Here is a 6047-nt window from a genome sequence, read left to right on the forward strand (position 1 = left end):
AGAAAAATCAATAAACATATCCTCAAGTGAGGATTTTTTTAAAATGCCCTCCTTAGGGACTTTCTTTAAAAGTGAATTTTAATGTAAATTGGGACAATCAATTCCTTTCCCTTATCGGTGGTTGAAATTGGAACATGAGAGAGTAGGATCATTAAGGGGGAGGGAGGGAGGTCAGGCTACTGAAGGCCCAGGAGTGGGAGAACTCTGCTGTAAGAGGGGAGGAGAGGGTGACAGCTCTGGTCATTTGGTTACTTTGCCTCACTTAGCTGTGTGACCTTGTTACTTCACTTCCCATCCAAGTCCCAGCTTGTTCAACTGGAAGAAAAGAGGCTGGACTAGAGCAGTGGTTCTCAAAATGGTTCCCAGATCAGCAACGTCAGCATCACCTGGAAACCTGTCAGAAAAGCAAATGATCAGGTCACCCCCAGCCGTGGGCAAACTATGGCCCACGGGCCAGATCCGGCCTGTTTGAAATGAATAAAACTAAAAAAAAAAAAAAGACCGTACCCTTTTATGTAATGATGTTTACTTTGAATTTATATTAGTTCACACAAACACTCCATCCATGCTTTTGTTCCGGCCCTCCGGTCCAGTTTAAGAACCCATTGTGGCCCTTGAGTCAAAAAGTTTGCCCACCCCTAGACCTACCTGATCAGAAACTCAGTGATGGGACAGCAATCTGTCTTTTAACAAGTCCTCCAAGAGATCTGACTCATGCTCCGGGTTGAGAAGTGCTGGACCGGATGGTCCACATAGTCCCCTGAAAAGAGGAGCACTCATGCTTCTTAGTGTGGCCCCTAGGTCTCACAGGTCAACAGGCCTCCACATCTGCATAAAACCACGAAAAATTTCCTTAAGGAGACTTGCTCTTGGAAACTCTGGGCCTTTGCATCTGCTGTCCCATCTTCCTGAAATAGCCTTTTTCTTCTGTTACCTGTCTTTCTCCTATTTGTCTTTCAGGACTCATTTTAGTGGTCACCTCTTCTAGGAAGGCCTCCTCGCTTTCCATGTTAGGATCTCCCCCTTGTGCTCTTTTAGCACTCTACAAATATCTCTGTTATATCACTTGCCACCTTTATCTGCACCCCCTCCCTCCAGCTAGGTGTGGCAGAAACTGTTTTATTTCTGACACAATGCAAGTCGTAAACATTGCATGAGTGAGTGAATGGATGGCTTGAATCCTGGTGTCAAATACTTGAGGGCTCAGACAATGAATTTTGAATCTTTTCTTAAAGATTTTTCATTGGTTTTTAGAGAGAGAGGAAGGGAGAGGGAGAGAGAGAGAGAGAAGCCCATTGATGTGAGAGCAAGACATCGATGGGCTGCCTCCCGCATGTCCCCCACTGGGCATTGAGCCCACAACCAGGAATTGAACCAGCAACCCTTCAGTGTGCATGACGACACCCAACCAATTGAGCCACACTGGCCAGGGCGAATTTTGATTCTTGTTCATCTCTAATCATTGATAGTTTAATATTCTTCATGTTGTAAATACACAATGATTGCTTGATCATCATGCTTATTGCTTTAACTAATTCTTTATAACATATACATAACCTAAGCTCTATCATTTCCATTAGCCCATGAGCCTCTCAGCAACCTAATGAATTAAGTTAGAGCAGATATTATTTCAATCATTTTAACAGATGACAAAACCACTCACAAATACTAAATGGCTTTCCTTGGTAACTTATTTCTTTAAAAAATACTTGTTTAGTTTTTTCTTCATGTAAAGCATTGTGATAAACAATAGGAGATACAAAAGTTATTAAAGACATGATCCTTGTCCTTCAAGAACCTATATTCTAGAAAAAATAAAATTAATTTATCCTCCAAATAAATCACATTACAAACAGTACATAATAAATCTGATCCTGAGTCAGTGCATCAAGGCTCTAGGGCAGTGATGGCGAACCTTTTGAGCTCGGCGTGTCAGCATTTTGAAAAACCCTAACTTAACTCTGGTGCCGTGTCACATATAGAAATTTTTTGATATTTGCAACCATAGTAAAACAAAGATTTATATTTTGTATATTTATTTTATATATTTAAATGCCATTTAACAAAGAAAAATCAACCAAAAAAATGAGTTCGCGTGTCACCTCTGACACGTGTGTCATAGGTTCGCCATCACTGCTCTAGGTCCTTGTTCAACTGGAAGAAAAGAGATTGGACTAGAGCAGTGGTTCTCAAAATGGTTCCCAGAGTCTAGGAGCTTGGTGGCCAGAGGAAGTAGGGGAGACATCACTGTGGAAGAGACAGCAATTGCCTGAAGACTGGCCAATGCCTCCCAGGAGAAGGCACTGCATTAATAAATGAACAGCCAGGGACAGTGAATGGATCCCATAGCTGCAGCAGAGATCTTACAAACAGGAGCTGGGAGGTCAAAGACAGAACTGGCAGACCCACTCACTGCCTGTGCCCCTGAAGGTGGGCTCAATGGCATTCCTCATTTGCTTGGTTACTTTTTATTGTGTGTAAGATGTTCTGTTAAAATAATCTGTAGAAATCATTTGAGACCTTGGAGAGTAAGTTCTTCCGGACAGGATTCACTTGCTCTGCCAGGCACCTAGGGATACAAGCATTCCAACATTAGTTCAACCCAAAGTCAAAGCTTCAGACTCTTCGGCCACCCACGTGCCTCAGCTGCGCTGCAGCCCCTGGGAGAGCAGTTTCCTTCTGGTTGACTTTCTTTCTACCGTGCAGTGCTGCAGGGCCCTAGTTCTGAGTGCCAAGGAATTTGCCAGGGCCTCTACTGTGAAAAGGAAAGTAAGCTGTAGATTCCAACTTTTAGACCCCTAGTCACTTACAATTTTCAAAAGCAAAGCTTGTTTCTCAGCCTCCTCTTTATCTCAGCCAATGCCCCTTGGGCAAAAGCAGCCCCACAAACCACGCTCGCCTCGCTGGATTTCTGTCTTCTAGATTTTGGGTTTGCTAATTCCTTCGCTATCCTATTAGCGTTTTGATGTTGGGGAAGAAGGGGAGGGCGGGATTTATGTTTTTTTAAGCTGTTTTCAGAAGGAGAGTTGGTCCGAATTACCTAGTCTGCCACGGCTAGAAGCAGAAGTTTGATATTGGCTCTAGATCAGCAATTCTCAACCTGTGGGTCACAACCCCTTTGGGGTCGAACGACCCTTTCACAGGGGTCGCCTAAGACCATCGGAAAACACATATATAATTACATATTGTTTTGTGATTAATCACTGTGCTTTAATTATGTTCAATTTGTAACAATGAAAATACATCCTGCATATCAGATATTTACATTACGATTCATAACAGTAGCAAAATTACAGTTATGAAGTAGCAACGAAAATAATTTTATGGTTGGGGGTCACCACAACATGAGGAACTGTATTAAGGGGTCATGGCATTAGGAAGGTTGAGAACCACTGCTCTAGATACAGATGAAGATCAGAATCTGGGAGCAGTTGAGGGACATGAGAGCAGAAATTAATCCAAACGTGATGCATAGATTGTTTGAGGGGGCTGTTGCAGGGGTCAGTAGAGAAGTAATGACCGAAGAAAAAGATTTTTATTGGTTTCCTTCCCTTGTTTCAGCAGCATACAGTATCAAACAATTTATAGGGTTAATGCCCAAATTGGTACTTCCAATCCTAGTAAACCCATGGGATTTCAAAAACAGGCCGTATTGTCTGACTTATTTAATTACTTCCTTGTTGGGGAGCCTTCACTTCCAACTGCAAAGTCTGCCAAGAGAAAAGGGAAACCTTGAGCCACAGATAGATTAACCCTCATCCAGGAGCCTGAACCACAGTACCTGCTCTCAGGGAGCCACCTTGGGCTATGCTGGGGCTGGGGGGGGGGGGAGGGCGGGGGGCGGTGGGGGGGGGCGGGGGGGCGGGGCTCAGAGACCCAGGCTGCACTGCTGAGGCAGAAGGACCAGTCAGTCAAGGCCCAGGGCCTACATGGAGCCCCCTGGCTGCCCGCCCTCCAGGGCTGGAGGTGCTGGAGGCTTTGCTGAGTAGGGATGGGGCAGGCCTGCTGCTCGGCCAGCAGGGCATCCCTCCTCCACCTTCTTTCCCTTGGCTCTCTCCACTTTGGAGGCTACAAGAGCTGAATCTTCTCTTTCCCAGCCTCCCTCTACCTGACAGTAGTCTTGTGATCCAGTTCTGAATAATGAGATATAGTCAGAAGTTTGGTGGGAGGGTTCTGGGAAAGCTCTTTCCCCATAAAAGAGACAAGTGGAGCTTGCTATGGACTTGAGAGTGGACTTATGGCCTGGAGCCATCCCGTGAGGAGCCAGGCAGCTCCTTCCCTTGAAGGAGGGAAAGGCCCAGAAAGTCTCTAAGACACCAGCCCAGCCAGGGCTTCTCGAATGAGAAAAAGAAACCACTCTTTGTTCAAGCTACTGTGATTCGGTTTTCTGTAATTGGCAAACGAGACACTCCTAACTAATGCAGGGAGATTTCAAATGCCAGTTCCCAGCCTCAGAGCAATATTACCGGGGGCTTTAGAATAAAAACATGATCAAATAACAAATGTTCATTGAAACTTCTGTGAGCCCAGCACTGAGCTAGTTGGCATTCACACCTAAGTGAGATCCAATTAATACAAATAAAATCTCATCAAATATTAGGAAAGCCTTTAATGATCATCAAATCGTGTTTGATAAAACACCACACAGAACTCAATGTATAAAACATAAAATCGGCTTCTTTTAAGGAGAATTGGGACCTAGAAACCTGCCCAATGGGCCCTTCATATCTTTTATGAACATGGCTGAAATGTTCTGATCTAATGCCATAGTGGATTTGACAGTTGAGGAAACTGGGGTCTCCCTGGCAGAACGGAGGCAGCTTGCTCTGAGATGTAATGGGTTTGCCATGTGCCTGAATGAAGTCTGTATCCCCAGGACCATTTTCAGGACTGTCTTCTCCTACAGGTTAAAGGAGGGGAGTAGAAGGTCACATGGTAAATTGCACTGCGGCAGCGATGATTGGTCCCAGAGACCAAAGAAAGCAGAAACCCACATGAGCAGACATAGCCAAAGCAAGCATCATGGAGGAGGTGGGGCTTGAGTGAGGTTGCCCCCAAGAAACAGCTGACCACACCCAGAGACATGTTTGGATGTCACAGCTGGGGGAGGCATCCATCTAGTGGGTAGATGCCAGGGATGCGGCTGAAAGTTCTACCATGCACAGGACAATCCTCACAACAAAGAATTATCCAGCTCAAACGTCAACAGTGCTGACGCTGAGAAACCCTGGAGTAGAGGGAAAGAGGAGGGGGAGAGGCCAAGCAGAGGGAATGGTGTGAGCAAATGCCCAGAGACAGAAGTGAGAAGCGAGGTACTGCCTCCTCTGTATCCCTAACACATATAACTAGCTGCCAGGTGGGTATTTATTTGTTGGATAAGTGAATGAACCCTGGCCACCCTTGAATCCTACCCTGGCTCTTTGGCAGCAAAGTCCTCTGTTCAGAATAAAGAAAGAAGTCAGCCACCCTGGCTGGTGTGGCTCAGTTGGTTAAGCATTGCCCCATGTATGGAGAGGTTGCTGGTTCATTTCCCCATCTGGGCACATGCCTGTCTCGCAGGCTCTAAAATCAATAAAAGCATATTTTTTAAAAAAGAAAAGCCTGGCCCTAACCGGTGTGGCTCAGTGGATAGAGCGTCGGCCTGAGAACTGAAGGGTCCGAGGTTCCATTCCGGTCAAGGGCATGTACCTTGGTTGCGGGCACATCCCCAGTTGGGGGTGTGCAGGAGGCAGCTGATTGATGCTTCTCTCTCAGCGATGTCTTTAACTCTCTATCCCTCTCCCTTCCTCTCTCTAAAAAATCAATAAAACATATTTAAAAAGAAAGAAAGAAAAGAAAAGCCTGGCCAGCATGGCTCAGTGGTTGAACTTTGACCTATGAACCAGGGGGTCACGGTTCAATTCCCGGTCAGGGCACATGCCAGGTTGCAGGCTCAATCCCCAGTGTGGGGTGTGCAGGAGACAGCTGGTCAATGATTCTCTCTCATCATTGATGTTTCTATCTCTCTCTTCCTCTTTCTTCCTCTCTGAAGTCAATAAAAATATATT

This window comes from Myotis yumanensis, unplaced genomic scaffold (genome assembly GCF_028538775.1).
Source record: "Myotis yumanensis isolate MYYU_CA2020_CCGP unplaced genomic scaffold, mMyoYum1.0.hap1 SCAF_7, whole genome shotgun sequence".
NCBI classification, from domain to species: domain Eukaryota; kingdom Metazoa; phylum Chordata; class Mammalia; order Chiroptera; family Vespertilionidae; genus Myotis; species Myotis yumanensis.